This window comes from Amblyraja radiata, chromosome 13 (assembly GCF_010909765.2).
Source record: "Amblyraja radiata isolate CabotCenter1 chromosome 13, sAmbRad1.1.pri, whole genome shotgun sequence".
Lineage (NCBI taxonomy): Eukaryota > Metazoa > Chordata > Chondrichthyes > Rajiformes > Rajidae > Amblyraja > Amblyraja radiata.
In genome coordinates, this window is record NC_045968.1 from 32517939 (window position 1) to 32536487 (window position 18549).

At 44.7% G+C, this 18549-nt stretch overlaps 1 protein-coding gene across 1 annotated transcript in view; it reads right to left on the bottom strand.

The window, feature by feature from the left end:
- The window catches only part of ephb1 (EPH receptor B1), a 413679-nt gene that overhangs the window by 330991 nt on the left and 64139 nt on the right, over positions 1–18549 (bottom strand). The gene's annotated exons all lie outside the window — the stretch shown is intronic.

The following is an 18549-nucleotide window of genomic DNA, read 5'->3' on the forward strand; positions in this document are numbered from 1 at the left end:
TAGGTGTCAAGCCAGCTCATCTTACTCATTGGGGCAGTGCAAGATACTCAATGACAGAGCCAGCTACACATCAACTTGATAAAAGGTCATCAACACGATAGGTCACCAAGCTGAAGCATCCGTTTCTGCTTCCACAAACCCTGCTTAACAGAATGTAGACATCTACATAGTCATTAAAACCAGGCCCTTTAGTTCAACAAATCTCTGCCAACCATCAAGCACACACAGGGAGTGATATAGTACGAAACAGGCCCTTTGACGCATCAAGTCCTCATTAACCCATCAAGCAACCGCTTGCACTATCCCCACACTAATCTCACTTTATTCTCAACATTGTTCTCAATGTCCCCAAGAATCTATCACTCACCTACATGTTAAGGGCAATTTAAAACATCCTATTAAACCATCGACCAAAACTTTACATTTTTGAGATGTGGGAGGAAACCCATGTAGTCACAAGGAGAACGGGCAAACTTCACACAAACAGCATCAGAATTCAACCTGTGTCACTGTTGCTGTACTAACTGCCTAAAGCACTCGTTGACACTAATCTTACACTAATCCCACTTTTTAGTGAGATGCATTGTTATCAACTGCCCCTCAGATTCTACCCCTCACCTCCACAATAGTGGAAACTCACTGTGCCAATTAACCCATGTGTCTTTGCAGAACCTGGAGGTAACACATGCGGTCACAGGGAAAACAGGCATACTCCACACAGACAGCAGCCAAGTTCAGGATTGAACCTAGGATGCTGGAGTCGTAAAGCAGCAGTCCACCAGATGTACCACTGTATCATCCCACTGATCCACTGAGTGTTTCAAGCATTTTATCTGCCATTTCTGCCTTTTGTATTTTTACTCACAAATTGATGTTTGGGTCTGATGGGCCAGAGAGAAACAGGAGAAGAAACAAATCAAGAAGATGCTGAAGTAATTTTTTATGAATAGAAATCATTTTCCAGGATCATTCATCTACAAATATCATTCATTCCACTCACGCCTTGTGAATTCAAAAGGTTGGAAGATTAGTGCAGTGCAATAATAGTAAACCTTGATTTGTTCATAACTGGCTGATTCTTTTAGCCACTTACTAACTGATGAAGCTTTTTATCAGCAATTAATGGTGGATTCTGCAGAGTCAGAATGAAGTTCTGTTGGTATTGTGAGTGGCACTTTGTATACCTATCAGTGAACTGAAATATATTCCACCAACAGCTTGCAAAACACATTAATCAGAGAAAACCATGACAGTGGACCTCACGGAATCGCACTGGGGGGGAAAAATCAGCAAATAGACAAAGGGAAAACTACAGGATGGAGGACAAAACGTTTGGATAAAGAGTAATTCAAGGGTAGCTCAGAGCCACAGAGGATGGTGGAAGTGTTCACAGAAGAAATTCCTGAGCAAGCATCTCAAGTCTTTGATGGCATAGTTCCAGTATGTGAAGAGAAGAGCAACAGACTAAAGACCATCCAAATAAGTGATTTACAGTGTCAGGAAAGTTGTTTACTATAGATAGCATGCTGTACACGAGAATGTTAAGCACTGGGGACAGGGACCATATCTAAACCACAAGGAGCTGAGCTTGTTATCAGTATCACATTACCAACTGACAGCAAGCCAAATCACCATGATTTCACACACATGTTACTGACAGTGGATTACAGGAACAATTTACACAGGCTCTGGTGGGACAGTCTAGAATGAAGGGCCAGTCATAGTGTCAAGTTCAAGTTCAAGTGAGTTTATTGTCATGTGTCCCTGATAGAACAATGAAATTCTTGCTTTGCTTCAGCACACAGAACATAGTAGGCATTGACTACAAAACACATGAATAAATAAACTGATAAAGAGCAAATAACAGATAATGGGTTATTAATGCTCAGAATTTTGTCCAAGCCAGGTTTAATAGCCTGATGGCTGTGGGGAAGTAGCTATTCCTGAACCTGGTTGTTGCAGTCTTCAGGCTCCTGTACCTTCTACCTGAAGGTAGCAGGGAGATGAGTGTGTGTCCAGGATGGTGTGGGTCTTTGTTGATACTGCCAGCCTTTTTGAGGCAGCGACTTCGATAAATCCCCTCGATGGAAGGAAGGTCAGAGCCGATGTTGGACTGGGCAGTGTTTACTACTTTTTGTAGTCTCTTCCTCTCCAGGGCGCTCAAGCTGCCGAACCAAGCCACGATGCAACCGGTCAGCATGCTCTCAACTGTCATAGAGTAATGCAACACAGAAACAGGCCCTTCAGGCTAACCTGCCTGAAGTTCATTTAAAATGGAATAGATAGAAATTTCATCCCACAATTGGTAGAGAACCTCTGGAATTCACAACAGAGGGGTTGTGGAGGCTAGATAATTGTGAAATGGACATAGACAAATTATGAAATGTTTGGGGAAATGTGGACCATGGAAAACTAGCACAGTGGAGGAGTTGAAGCCTAGGGCAGATGCAATGATCATATTGAATGATGGGACAGGCTTGAGGGCCGAGTGGCCTATTCATGAGCTATAACACATTTGGAACAGAACAGTCAGCAAGGCTTTGGCTGCAGCTTGTCATATCTTATCAACACAAATGAGTTTTTTGAGTCAGTGATGAAGGTGATTGATGAGGATACAGCAGGATATTGTCTTCATGGATTTTGGAAGGTCTTATAATAAAGTCCCTCGTGGTAGGCAGATCCAGAAGATTAAGTTGCATGGGATCCATTGTGACTTGTTAGCTGGCTTGGTAAGTAGAACTGGCTTACCCATAGAAAACAGAGGGTGGTTGTGGAAGCGTCTTATTCTGGTTAGAGGTTGGTGACTAGAGGCGACATGGTGTAGCGGCAGTAGAGTTGCTTCCTTACAGCGCCAGAGACACAGGTTCGATCCTGACTACAGGTGCTTTCTTTAAGGAGTTTATATGTTCTCCCCATGACCGCGTGGGTTTTCTCCAGTTGCTCCGGTTTCCTCCAACACTCCAAAGACATGCAGGTTTGTAGGTTAATTGGCTTCGCCAAAGATTGTAAATTGTCCCCAGTGTGTAAGATAGTGCCAGTGTACAGGGATCGCTGGTCAGCGCGGACTCGGTGGGCAGAAGGTCCTGTTTCCATGCGATATCTCTAAACTAAGAGTGTTCCCCAGGGATCTGCACTGAGACCTTACAGTATATATATTTATAAACGTAAATAGAGATGTGTTAGATAGTAAGTTTGCAGACTGCACCAAAATTAACAGGATTTGCAAATACTGCGGGAGGCTATCAAGGGATAGAGCGAGATATAAATCAGTTACAGATAGAGTTACCAGCGTCCCTCTCCTCGCCTGACTGTCTTTGTGTCCTGGGGTGCCTCCTGCAACTGATCTTGTAGGTGCTGGAAGCAAAACCCTGGTCCCTCTCCTTACGGCCCACTACTCACGTCCGTCACCGCCTCCTTCATCCTCGGCTCTCCGTTTCACGGGGCTGAGCTCAGCGGCTTCTGGCCTTCCCCCCCCTTGTGGACGCCGCTGCTTGCCAGGTCCCTAATGGCAATGAAAAAGGGCTGCCGCCATGTGTAGCCGTGGACAGTCCACGTGTCTGTTCATTCAGCCCCACGGCACATCCCGGGAGTCTTCTGCCGCAACCGCAGCACATCCCGGGAGTCTTGACAAAGTGGTGAGAAACTGTTTTCTTGAACCCTGCGGTTCATCTGGAGAAGATACTTCCACAGTGCCGTTCGAGGAGAGAGTTCCACTAATGAAGGACCAGTGATCGTTCAAACGAAGATAGTGGGTAACTTGGAGGGGACTCTGGAGGTGGTGGTGTTCCCATGTATCCACTGCCATTCTCCTTTGTTTGATGACGACAAAAAGATTCTGTGACAGGACATTGATGTATTGGATCAAAACCAAGCAAATACAGTTTAATGTGAGGAAGTGTGAAGTCATGCACTACATTAAGAGGAATTGAAAGGCAAGATTATAATCTAAATGGAGAGACACCGTAAACAAGTGAACTACAGAGAGACCGAGGCACTCGTGCATTCAAGACTCACAAAATGTTAGCAGGCAGGTCCAACAAGTAGTTAAGAAGGCAAATGGTATGCTGGCCTTATTGCAAAGGGCTTGGAATTTAAGAATAGGGAGGTTATGTTACAGTTGCCCAGGCTGTTGGTGAGACTCCACCTAGAGTACTGTGTGCAGTGTTTGTCGTCGGACCTATAAAGGATATAGCAGTATTGGAGGCAGTCCAATGGAGATGTCAACTAGCTAAGTCCTGGAATGTCTATTCAAGAGAGGGGTACAAAATAAGGAGCTGGTCATTTAAAACTAAAGTGTAGAGAAATTGTTCATTCAGAGTAGTGAATCTCTGGAATGTTCTGCCTCTGTGGGTGATGAAGACCAGACCATGAGATATATTTAAGTGAAGATGAGTAACTGCAGTGTATTGCAAAGATGAGGGGTACTTATTGCAGTCACTGCTTTTTTACTTTAGTTTTAGTTTAGAGATATTGCACGGAAACAGTCCCTTCGGCTCACCGACACTATCCCACACACACTAGGGGCAATTTACAATTATACCAATCCGATTAACCTACAAACCTGTACATCTTTGGAGTGTGGGAGGAAACCGGAGAAAACCCGCGCAGGTCACGAGATAACGTTCAAACTCCGCATAGACAGCAGCCGTAGTCAGGATCGAACTCAGGTCTCTGGCACTGTAAGGCAGCAACTCCACCACTACGCCACCATGCCACAAATGTGCTGAGTAGGTGGGAACAAATGTCTTAGTGATTGATAAGGTGCCAATCAGTCAGGCTGTATAATCCTGAATTGTTGCAGCTCCACTCATCAGAGCAAGTGGAAAATATTTTATCATATCCCTCACCTATAACTTGCAGTGGATAAAAAGGATAAACATTGAGTCATTTGATATTGGATGCCCAAGATCAAATCCATCCTTGATATTTAAGTGGCTCTGTCGGTTTGGGTTCTTCGCTTGTGGTGGCCCCCAGGACAGTAGGTGGTAATCGATATAAGGTTTGCTTGTCCGTATTTCATCTGAAGCACTGAGACCTGAAGGGGTTTGGAATTAATGTTGAGGACTGCAGTGCTACTCACTCCCGCCTTTCCACTGCAGAGCCTTCCCATCCAGTGGGGCAGTCCTGTCATGCTGGTGGCACAGGGCATACCCAGGTTTGTGATGGGGGAGTCTGGCAGCTTTGTAAGGTCTGATTCTGTGACGTGGTGGTGCAGCGGTAGAGTTGCTGCCTCACAGCACTTGCAGCGCTGGAGACCCGGGTTCGATCCCGACTACAGGTGCTGTCTGTACGGAGTTTGTACGTTCTCCCCATGACCTGCGTGGTTTTTCTCCAAGATCTTCAATTTCATCCCACACTCCAAAGACATACAGGTATGTGGGTAAATTGGCTTGGTAAATGTAAAAATTGTCCCTAGTGTGTGTAGGATAGTGTTAATATATGGGGATCGCTGGTCAGTGCAGGGCCAAAGGCCCTGTTTCCGAGCTGCATCTCTTAACTAAACTAAGCTAAACGGTGAGAACAATTATACCAGGCTGTTGCTTGACGAGTCCATGGGACATCCGTCCAAATTTAAGCACAGCCCCTGAATGTGAGGTGGACCTAGCAAAGTCAGCTGGACTGGGAGAGATCGCTGCCATGTTGGAAATCAACGTCTGAGTTGGCCACCAGTACCGTTTCATTCCCTCTGTGTTTAAACATTGCAGTAGTGGGCAACCTGGCTATCTGGATCACTGCCAAGTGCAACAGCATTGCAGAGTCTGGAGTCACATATCAGCAGACTAGGTTTTTAGAGATACAACATGGAAACAAGCCCTTCGTCCAACCGAGTCCTCATCGACCACACTGGCTCTATGTTATACCACCTTCTCATCCACTCCCTGCACATTAGAGGCAGTTTTGCAGATGACAATTAACCTACAAACCCGTTACATCTTTCAGATGTGGGAGGAAACCAGGTCACCCAGTGGAAACCCACGCAGTCATAGGGAGAATGTGAAAACCCACACATACAGCACCCAGGGTCTGGATCAAACCCAAGTCTCTGGTGCTGCGAAGCAGCAACTCCACTAGGTAAGGACAGTAGATATCATCTGTGAATGACATTGGTGAATGAATGGGTTTTCAACCACAATCTAGTGATCTGTATTCTTCATTATTATTAACACCACTTGTTTAGTTACAAATGCAAGATTATTTACAAGTTAAATTCCACAGCTGCTGTGAAAGGATTTGAACTCAAGCCTCTGCAATTGTCGGTCGAGGTTCCTGTGCAAGAATGAGACAGCTGGGCTGCGGACTTCAGAGAGACGCGCACTCTCAGCTCTCTGGACAACAAAGTGCAACTGTGTGTTTGGCAAGAGTAAATCTGTGTTTGTTGGCACACAAGGATGAATTCCGAGACCTCCTGGGAACAGTCACCAAAGGCTGTTGGAATGGCTGTCAGAAATTCTTTGGGCTGCTCTGTGAATAGCGCCACTCTGTTCCACACAATCCGAAACAGAGGCAGCCCTGAGCTACAGCCCAACATCAGCCATCCCACAGCTTGTTGGGCCAATGCAAATGCACAACATCAGTTGTGTGAACAAGGTTAAGAAGCAAAGAATGGCCAATTCTCCTTTCTTTGTTCGTCATTGGAGAGGAGGTTAAGCCTCTTACAATGAAAAGAATTCTCATCCATTCTCAAACAGTCTGTCTAAACTTTTTCTACTCAGTCAGTCCTAGCCATCACCTCAACTATCACGCCCACTGTGGACAAATCCAGAAATGCAATATGATTTTACCATTACACCAATATCAATCACAGTTTTAATAGGATGGAGATGTAACGGTATTGGAGAGCAGAATGACACTGAGCAAATTATGCTTTCTGATAAAGGGCTCATTATGGATCTGCAGTCCAAGACGCTGTGTTTAGATAGTAGCCTCCACTGGAGGTGGGGTTCAATTCCCGCTCCTGGCAGTTAGACATTTTACTGCAGAGTTGTACGGCAGAGTGAACACATCCGAGTCCATCACGCAAACCACTCCTCCCATCCCTCTCTGTTAAAATCTTCATGTGCCTTCAGAGCAAAGTTTTCTTTTGCAAACATCATCACAATTGCTGTGATTTCTCTTCCTTGCATTTGTCATGGAGTGTGGTCAGCATTTCAGAATTAACAAGATGCAGTTTGTAATATTTTCACATCATCTCCCAACCTCTAGTTCTGAAAATTGTACGCAATCTGCTGCTGGACCACATTATTCAAGCTGTGAAACTGAAATTGATATTAACATGATGGGCAATGACAAAGAAGGAAAAGGAATGCATTCGGCTTCTCTACGTTGCAACGTTTCAGTTGCAAAATACTTTAAACTACATGAAAAAGTCATAGAATTCCAAATCTATGATTCTTTTTACAACCCAACAACAGGGACTTTCACGAACACAATATAGGTATCAGTCCTTTCATTGAATTCTGTCTCAAACACACATTGGTAGCAATCGCTTTTTATGCATAGATATTCAAACTCTCTGTAAACAGCTTTGCATGTTTTCTTTCTCCCACACAAAAGGATTCCTTTTTTTTTTTTTAAATGGATAGCGAAGAAAACTGCATTCTGAAACACACGCACACACACACACACACACACACACACACACACACACACACACACGCACGCACGCACACACACACACACACACACACACACACACACACACACACACACACACACACACACACACACACACACACACACGCACACACACACACACACACACACACACACACACACACACACACACGCACGCACGCACACACGCACACATGCGATATACAGCCTAAAGGGCAGAAAAAAAGCATAAAGATAATTAAAATTTGGGTAGCACCTAATTATACTGCTATTGCTTATCTCGTCCTTATTTTTCAAATGCAGGGAGCATCCTAGGAGCTTTGTTCTGGCTCCTTTCCCCTTTCTGCTGGGCTGTTACACAGAGGTGGGCAAGATTCTGCCTCCAATCCCCAACACATTCAATCCCCATTCAGATCAACAGATCTCCACTGGTGGACTAGACGTTAGGGATTTCTGCTGTATTTTGATCAATGATTTGAGTCACGCCAAGCAACAGAATAAGGGAAAACATGTCAGGCTTTACAGTGGGAATTCAGTTCCCAGGTGGATTAAAAACACTAATTCACATGCTGTTTTGCCAAGTTTCCTGGGCCTCTGGGCTAATGATCTAATCATCATCATGTTAAAAAGATGTTTGTTTTTGCTCAATTTCTCCCTTATTTGATCTGTGTGTGTTCTCTCTTTGCTTTGTCTTATTTCAACATTCATTTCCTCCCACTGCCTGGCTCACTCCTTCCCTTCGTTCGATCTGCTAGAATTTGCTTGCTGTGCAGCCACTGTTCTCTATGACAGCCCTACTGCTGGTGCAACGTAAAGTCTCCAAGTTGGCAATGTTTGACAAAGTACATCAGCTGCCAAACAGTTTTGTCAGAAGCTAATGCAAAATATTTTTTACCACTTAACTAACATATATTTGGAAGCAGCATAATAAGTATAATCACTGGGTTACTCTGATCAAGATCATACGCATCTGATGAAATAGTAATCATGTTTCCCCTTCCACAGATATCGCCTGATCTTTTTAGTTTAGTTTAGTTTAGAGATACAGCGCGGAAACAGGCCATTCAGCTCACCGAATCCGTGCCGACCAGCGATCCACATACACTAACACTATCCTACACACACTAGGGACAATTCCAATTTTACCAAGCAAATTAGCCTACAAACCTGTATGTCTTTGGAGTGCGGGAGGAACCGGAGCTCCTGGAGAAAAACCACGCAGGTCACAGGGAGAACGCACAAACGCTGCACAGTCTCTGGAGCTGTAAGGCAGTAACTCTACCGTTGCGCCACCATGCCGCTCGATCAGCTGAGTATCTCCAGTGTTTTCTGCTTTAATATCAAATTAGCAGCATCTGGATTTGTGTTGCTTTTAGATCGCACCAATCCTACCTGTCTAATTGTAATGCTCGTTAAAACTTGCTACGGCAATTTTTCAGCTGACCTCCAAGATTTAAAACTAGCAAACATTGTTACACAATTCTCCATGACAGCTAGTCATTGTCTTCTTCTCCTTCACCTTTCCAAGGACACAAGGAGTCTTGCCCTTGATCTGCACAATGGTTTCCGGAGTTGCTGAGAAGCGGGATGAGGTGCCTCACTGCAACCGATGCCCCAGGATGGGTTGATGTCTGTGCTCCTTGGTTCCAGATTCATGGTCTGAGTCAACGAGCCACTTCCACAGTAGGCAGCGTGGGAGGAATAGAGAGGCCTGGTTAAATCTGGGGATCCTGATAAGTTGTTAGTGACAAGATATTGTTCTCTGCATTGCGTGTGATTCTCGCAGATGTTGTTAGATCACTGTGGGTGGAAAAAATGCTGATGTGGACCAGCATTGGGTGGGGCAGTGGGTTGAAGGGCCTGGCGGCATATCTGTACGTTGATGTGGGGATCGTGATGCAGGACGGTGTTCCACACCACAGGGTACCATGCCCTGCACTGCCCTCAGACTCATCCACTATGTCCCGACTTGTCTGGGCCAGGTTCACCACGGCTTTTACTTTCTCGTCAATTTCACCAAGAAGATTGGCTCTGTGATGCAGCTAGTTGCGCTGATGGCTGCTTCCCAACACCAGGGACTGGGTTCAATCCTGACCTTGGGCGCTGTCTGTGTGGAGTTTGCACATTCTCCTAAAGACGTGCGGGTTTATAGGTTAATTGCCCTCTGTAAATTGCACCTGGTGTGCAAGGAGTGGATGAGAAAGTGGGATAATATAGAATCAGTGGGAATGGGTAATTGATAGATGGCATGGACTCGATGGGCCGAAGGGCCGGTTTCCATGCTCTATGTCTATATCAAAACTAAACAAGCAGGTTGGTTGGACAAATTGTTCTTAGTGTATATTTAAATGGTAGAATATGGGAGGAGGAAAGAGGAATGGCGGGAGATGGTTTAGGATTGGGGTAAATGATTGTTGGCATGGAGATGTGGGTCGAAGATGACTGTAGGAGCTGATATCTGAAAGTTCCATCAGGATCCAGGTCTAGAAATATAATTCCAGCTGATACGTCAGACAATGCTGAGAAATTAGCCCACTGTGCTGGGTGCTTGACCCTAAAGTTTAATAGACCCCAATTTCACTTTTACTCTTAGTAGGCACTGTCCACCATTGGAAAGCACATTGCTACTTCAGTTTAACCTGGTTCAAACTCACTAACATGAGCACTACCATTTACACTATACCGTCACTAATCCCATACTATTCTCTTGCCAGTCCCCCTAATTCCTACCATATTCTGCCACTCACCTATAAACTAAATGTATGCAAAAAAAAAAAAATCACTGTACTTAGGTAATGCGAGAATAATATACCATTGAAGCAGAGAAGAATAATTTGCAGTGGCTGATTAACCTCCCAACTTGCATGTCTTTGGGAAATGGAAGGAAACTAACATGGTCACAGGGTCAGTGTGCAAACCAAAGATACTAGGATCTTTGATGCAAACACCAGACAGGAGACGACGTCAGGATTGAAGCCGGATCGCAGAGGCTGTGAGGCAACAGCGTCACCAGCAGATGAGGTGTATTGCCTATAGGAACATAAGAAACTGAAACAGTAGAAGGCCCCACTCCCCCCAATGTCTGCTCCACCCTTTAATAAGATCATGGATGATCTGACATCAACACCACTTGCCTGCATAACTCTACAAATATCAATTTCTTTGATGTCAAAAAATCTATCAACGTCCCTCCTGCACATATAATGTTTTCCTTATTCAGAAACATTCCCATTCTATTTGAAACCTGTTAAGTACCATGTTACAACAAACCAACCCACACCCACAGTATAGATTCTTTTAAGCTTATAAAATCATGAGATGAATGGATAAGGTGTCGAGACAAAGAACGGCAGATGCTGGTTAATACACATAAGGCACAAACTACTGGAAGTAACCCTGCAGGTCAGGCAGCATCTCTGGCGAACATGGATCGGTGATGTTTTGGGCCAACCCTTCTTCAGACTCAAGGTGAATAGCCACAGTCTTTCCCCAGAACATGGGAGTCTAAATCGAGCGGGCATAAGTTTAAGGTGAGAGCCGAAAGATTTAAAAGGCCCCAAGTGGCAACTTTGCACACAGTGGGTTGTGGGTGTAATAAACAAGCTGCCAGAGAAGAGTTGGAGTTTGGTACAATTACAATGTTGAAGAGACTGGTACAAGGATAGGAAAGATTTGGATATATATGGGCCAGGTACAGGCAACCGGACTAGCTCTTTGGACAATAGTGTCAGCATGGACAAGTTGGGTTGAATGTCAGTTTGCTTGCTGTAGACCATGGCTCTGTTACACATTGATGGGAATATGGAGAGGATAAATGGGTTACTGCAAGATTAGCATAAATGGATTGGCATAAACTCTGACTATGACTCAGATGTGCAAATTTTTAGACGGGCATCAACTCTCAATAAATTTGGAAAATCTTACTGCCATTGATATTGATTTATTATTGTCATGTTTACTGAGGTACAGTGAACATCTTGTTTTGCATGTTATTCAGGTAAATCATACTATACACAAGTGCAATGAAAAAGGACACAAGTACAACAGTGCTAAAGAGTGCAGAATATAGTGTTTTACAGCTACCGAGAAAGTGGTGCACGGGTCACAATGTGGAAGATTGGGTATTAGCTATGAGGTAATCTAGAAGGGAAGATTATATAATGACTTCAATAAAACTCTGATAACCGGTTACTTGACCATACGGAAATCATGAATGTGATCACTGGGTGACATTTGCATTTCCCACCCGGCCAGGCTTCCCATCTGACAAGCGCAAGGATCGCAGTGTCAGTGCACCGGGGGATAGACACCGGCGACCACCCTCCTCCCATTGCCGCCCCCTCTCCCATATCAACTCCTGTTTGTCAGCTATAAAAACCTGGATGCAACATAACTTCCTCAAACTCAACAGCGATAAGACTGAATTCCTCCTCATAGGCTCCAAAGCCACACTCAGCAAAATCAATAACCCCACTCTCACCATCGACGGCACCACTGTCTCCCCATCTCCCCAGGCCCGCAACCTTGGCGTGATCTTTGATTCCACCCTCTCCCTTGAGCCTCACATCCGCCATGTCATTAAAACCTCCTTCTTTCATCTCCGCAACATCGCCAAACTCAGACCCTCTCTCACACCTCCCGCTGCTGAAAGACTCATCCATGCCTTCATCTCCTCCCGACTGGACTATTGCAACTCACTTCTCCTTGGCATCAGCTCCACCTACATCAACCGACTCCAACTGGTCCAGAACACAGCCGCCCGACTCATCACCCACACCAAATCCTGGCATCACATCACTCCAGTCCTCAAACAACTTCACTGGCTTCCCATCTCCCACTGGATCACCTACAAAATCATGATTCTCACCTACAAAGCCCTCCACCATCTGGCCCCCCCATATCTCACTGACCTCCTTTTCCCCCTACCAACCCTCACGGTCCCTCAGATCCACATCAGCCGGTCTCCTCTCCATCCACAAGTCCAACCTTCGCAGTTTTGGGGACAGAGCCTTCTCCAGGGCAGCTCCCAGGCTCTGGAACTCCCTCCCCCAACTGATCCGCAATTCCGTGTCCCTCACCATCTTCCAGTCCCGCCTCAAGACCCATCTCTTCACCTCTGCCTATCCTTAGCCCCACGTCCCCGTCCCTTTTCATCTGTGCATTAATTGCCTCATATTGTGTTTTGAATTGAATTCTGTCTTTACTTTGTGTACTAGTCATGTTTCTACTATTTATTTCATTCCCCTTACATGTTTTTCCTCTACCTGCTAAATTTTTGTAAGGTGTCCTTGAGACTCTTGAAAGACGCCCATAAATAAAATGTATTATTATTATTATTATTGCCCTCCCCAGCCAACAGTGCACCACTGAGAGCCAGGAGCACAGGCAGCTGAGACCATCAGCATCCAGCTCGCCTCCCATCGGCAGGGAATCACAACAGCCGCTTTGTAAAGTGACGATGTCCCAATTTTACTATTTAACAAATGGGCAAAACATTGTTTCAATTTTTCATGTCCAAAACTTGTGGAATCTTTTATATTGCCCCTTTCTGCACGAGTTAATCCAAATGATTAAACTAGATTTCCTTTCCCATAGATTTGGACAATATACAACTTGAAAAGAATTCTCGTGCAAAGAACATGTCTCAACGGTTTGTTAATCACTAACAAAGCCTGTGGCAGAATCACGGATTAATACATCAGACATGAAGAGCTCAAACAAAGTGTACATCATTTATTCAAGGCTTTTCATGGCTCTAATATTTTCAACAATGTTTCAACCTAAATAGCAGTTAATTCCAAAATGTAAACAGTTAACAGCTATAAAGTAGCAATTGCTCTTCACAATCAATAAAGTTACTCCATAACTTCAGTGGCAGAAAATAAATGAGGCCATTGGTTAGGTTAATATTATAGAATGTTGTTTTTGGATGATGGCAGAATTAGACTCAGCTTTCACCTCCGACTGTAAAAGACACTCCCTAGACTCTCAAATGGTTGCTCAAAGGAAATTCTTGTCCTCTGATGTGAATATTTCATTCCCGAGATGATGCACCTCGTTCAGGCCTGCTGCTTCTTAAGCGGAAGATAATTCTTATTTATTGTCACTTAGATCTGGGCATTCCATCAGATTAAAGCCTTGATTTGTATCTTCGTTATAAATGCACCTGGGCACTGCGCAGATGCAATAATGACAGTGGAAAGCGATACGGGGATAGGTGTAAAACCTGTGTGTGGTTCAATATCTTCAGAGTCCTAACGGGCAGGTTAAGCACAAACCACCCCACTGTAAAATGGTGATCGGTGAACTACAGCAATGCTCAAACCATGTTAACCTCTCGTATGTCTGATTACCCATTATCAATCCCTCGGGAGATCAAATAAGGTATGGATAAACGTATCTCTACTTTAGGCACATCTGACAAGTAAAGCAGTCCATTGCTAAAAAGACAGAATGAGATTTAATAGCAAAATTGTTTCTTATGGTTCCACATAAACCATTCCACCATGCCATACCACACAGGCCTGAAGAAGGGTCTCGACCCGAAACGTCACCCATACCTTCTATCCAGAGATGCTGCCTGTCCCATTGAGTTACTCCAGCATTTTATGTCCATCTTCACTGCTTCCTCAGTTCAGGGGTAATAATAGAGGGGCAATACAAGTTTGTGACATCCCCTCCCATGTACATCTACAACAAAACTACATGACAACATTAAGGGGTTAGTCTAAATAAATAATTTATATATTTTCAGAAGAAAAAATGGGATGAAGGACATTGGCCAGAATGCTGGGCCTGTTTGGCTTCACACTGGTTGAATGTTTCCAGCAGTTTCAGTTTTTGTTTTATAGTTTCAGCATCTGTAAAAAATTTGCTCTCAGATAGAAGTATGTTGGAGGTCTTCTCCATCGAGAGCAAACTTAAACCCTTCAGCAACCTTCCCGTCCATAAAGCAAATCAAAACTCATTGAGTCGAGTGTTCAATGGTCTATGCATTCCCTCTTTTTGAAACTATCCTGTAGAGAGATACACGGGCTTTCCTGTTAATCATTGTTCTGTTCTTCTCCTGACCCTCACACCACCAATATCATATTGTGAACATCTTCCCACCTCTGTCCTACTTTTTCTATCTCTCCTTGCTGGACTGCAGGAGTGGGGCGCCGTTGTGTATGGCTGCTCTGCCTGCAATCCGTCCTTTCACCTTTTTTAATTTTAATTTTTAGTCCTGTTAAAAACAAAATGTTTGTTGGAGGTCTTCTTTTATGTGGTGGGTGGGGGAATCTTTATTTCCTAGTCCCTACCTGGTCGGAGAGACGGCTTCCCTCCGAGCTGCTTCTTTGCCCCTTCCTTGCAGCCTACCAGCGGACTGGAGCGGCGGCGTTTCCTGTCGGGACAGGCTGGAACCCCAGCTTCGGCGGCAGCACAGCGCTGGGACACCATCACGGAGCGGGCGATGCCCTATCCGGGTCACCGTGCGGTAAGCGTCGGAGTGCTGTGACCGCCAACTCCAACATCCGAGGAGCTGTGGCTGCGGGTGTCCAGCCGAGGGCAGCGCTGGATTTAGAACGCCGCGGAGCCTGGGATCCGAGATCGCCAGAGTCGGAGCTCCAACCAGCGCAGCCTGAGGACTTCGGGTGCCGCGGTCTCCGGGGAGGAAGCGGCCGCTCCAGACATTCCAAGCCGCTGAGGAGTGCTCACCCATGTTCCATCTTCCCGGCAAGAGGGCCTATAACATCGGACTGGTTGCAGAGGCCACAAATAGGCCCCGACCTCGGGTGAGCACAGAAGAAGAGGACTGAATTTTCTGGTGCCTTTCCCCACAGTGGAACATTTTGATTCTGCTGTGGGGGGGACGTTTGTGTTGAATTCTATAATGTGTTGTGTCATTTTTATTTATTTTTTATTTTTCTATGGATGTACAGAAACTTAATTATTTCTTCTATGTAAAGCACTTTCGTTTCAACGCGAGTTGGTTTAAACGTGCTATATAAATAAAATTTATTTACTTACTGACTTATGCCAGTGATGATACTCCAAATTGTGTCTCACTGGGATTTGAGCCATTTTGGATTTCCTCAGATTGTGGCAGGTTTTCAGATAATTCATTGCGTAGCAATATGAAACACTCTCATTTATTTCAGTTTTCTAGTAGTGCTGTATTTCACAGTTCTGGCACAATATTTTCCCTACAGACAGAGTCATACAATATATGAAAGCCGGCCCTTCAGCTCAGCGAGATCATGCCAGCTATTTACAGAAATCCTACAGTAATGCTGTTTTCTCTCCACAGTCCAATTAATCCACAGCCAAATTTTGCCACACACCTAAGTGTGAGGGACAACTTACGGTGGCTGGTTAATTTACTAACCTGTTCACCTTGTGGAAGTGGGAGGAAACCAAAGCATCTGAGGGGAAACCTTAAAGATATTTGGCAGGCAGAGTGGTGGGTGTAGCCCAGTCCATCACATCAATGAGCTCCTCCATCCCCCCCCCCCCCCCCCCCCCCCCCCCCCCCCTTCAATTCCATCGACACTTCACACTGCACAGGAAATTAGTCAACATAATCAAGGACCATTTTCACCCGAATCATTCAGTCATCCCCAGCTCGTCCTTTGGGCAGCAGATACAAACCATTGGGAGCATGTTCCACCAGATTCAGCAACAGTTTCCACCTGCAACTGTATAATCAAACTCCTGAATAGTCTTCCCATGACCATGTGTGTGGTGTACATCTTCCAATCTACTTCATTGCAGACCTTACTCTTTTTTTTATCTGCACTTTCTCAGTAACTGTAACGTTATAATCCTGTAACATTATATTCTCACTCTGGTGTTTTTCTCTTTGCACTGCCTGTTGTACTTGTGTATGATTTGATTGTACTCATGTACAGTTTGATTTGACTGGATAGAACGCAAACTGTATCTCAATACACGTGACAATAACAAACCAATATCGATTCCACACCCATGCAGTAACTGGGAAAAAGTGCAAACTCCACATAGACAGCACTGGACGCTGGAGTGCTGAGCTGCACACTTGTGACACTCCCTCCTTTCCGGAGATTCATCTCCCTGTTTACACCAGCTTCAGACAGATAAACTGTGATTAATAATCCTTCCACCCTCTCCCAGCCAGAAGCCCCATCATTTGTCTTCCACTCTACCCTATCATAGACATCCCCTTTGTTCTCTCCTCCCCACCCTCTTCTCTGCAACTTAGAAAACCCCCAGTTTCTCACTTTTCCCAATTCTGATGAAAGGTCATCAGCCTGAAACGTTTCCCAATACTGTTGAAAGGTCATCGGCCTGAAACTCTGACCCTGTTAGTCACGGAGATGTACAGCATGGAAATAAGCTCATCGGCCCAAATTGTTCACATTGACTAAGTTGGCATACAGCTAGTCCCATTTGCCTGTATTTGACCTGTAGCCTTCAAAACCCTGTCTCCCCATATAACTGTCTAAATATCTTTTAAGAGCCACAATTGTAAACACGTCAAAAGCTTCTTCTGGCAGCTTATTCCAGATACAAATTACCTTTTGAATGAAAACGTTGCCCCCGAGATCCTTCCCCCTTCCCCTCTCACCTTAAACCTCTGCCCTTTCGTTTCAGAATCCTCTACTTGCTCCCAAACTTGGAAAAAAATGATCTTGTGGTTTCTCTAACGTGGTTCCTCTCTCCACACGTTCTGCATCACCCCCTGCTAAGTATTTCCAACATTTCAGTTTTAATTGAAGAATGCGAAGTGCAACTGCAGGTTGACATATAGTGTAAAAACTGCTGCCCTCTTAACATCGGAAACAAGAAGCCCCTCCAGATGTTACCCAGCCAAAGACACTCACTTCTGACCTTCATGCATTCTTCCAACATAGTTTGCTTGCATTTACCACCTTGGTGAGGGTAGAGGGATGAATACACAGAAAGTATGGGTGGGTGACAGCACAGGCACATTGACTGGTTCAATCCTCATCTCTCATGGTGAAAGCTTTGTTTGCTTTTGAGGCCATATTCAGAACCAAAGACATGCCAGTCAGCATTCTACTCTGGGGCTGAGCTTGAGAGGGGGTGGTAGAGGTAGAAGGGTTAAACAGTCACCAGCCAACACACAATTGGGTTAGTGACAGAGGGAGTGGTGGCATGAGGGATACACATTGGACCAACACAATTTAGGCCTGCGTGTAGATAAGGGAGATTAGGGTTCAGGTTGCATGTGGTTTATTGGAAGGAACCATCAATGGCCACAACACAGGTTGGGTGGAGATTTGAAGGATGGGCTTGTAAATTATCAGTGTGGTGCAGGCTGGTCCAAGGGTGAAGCCAGATCAATCACTTCTATTGCCAATCATGCTGCAGTGTGTGGACCATCTCCCGAATTTCTGAGCAGATGTCCTCATCATTCCTGCAAGACCAACTGCATGAGCTTGTGATTAATCGACGTCAGATTGCCAACCCCAAGCCTCGATCCTTGACTCTTGACATCCCAGAACAATTTAAAAATCCATCAATCTCAACATTTATAATTTAATCCCAGTTTCAATGGGATTTTGGGAGCAAGTGCTTCAATCTCCTTAATGTGAAAAATTGCTTCTGGCATAACTTTGTCTCAGTGGTTGGGCTTCAGGAAAACATTCCCTTGTTCTGGACTCCCCCACTCTCTATTCACATTCAATTCATTAAACAGCAATCTATCAATCTAACATGGCAAGCAAGGATGCTCTATTCCCTCAGTTGAAACACTGCAGTCTGAATGGACTGGGGAATACAAAACAAAGACATTTGTCGACTAATCTTATTGGGAAATTACTCAAAATGCATAATAATGTAAGGCAGATAACACTTTGCAAGAAAAATTAGACTTTACCTGTTCCAACCCATTGTTACCTTAAACATTTACAGTACAGGACACATGACCTACGAAGATTGAATAGTTTTATA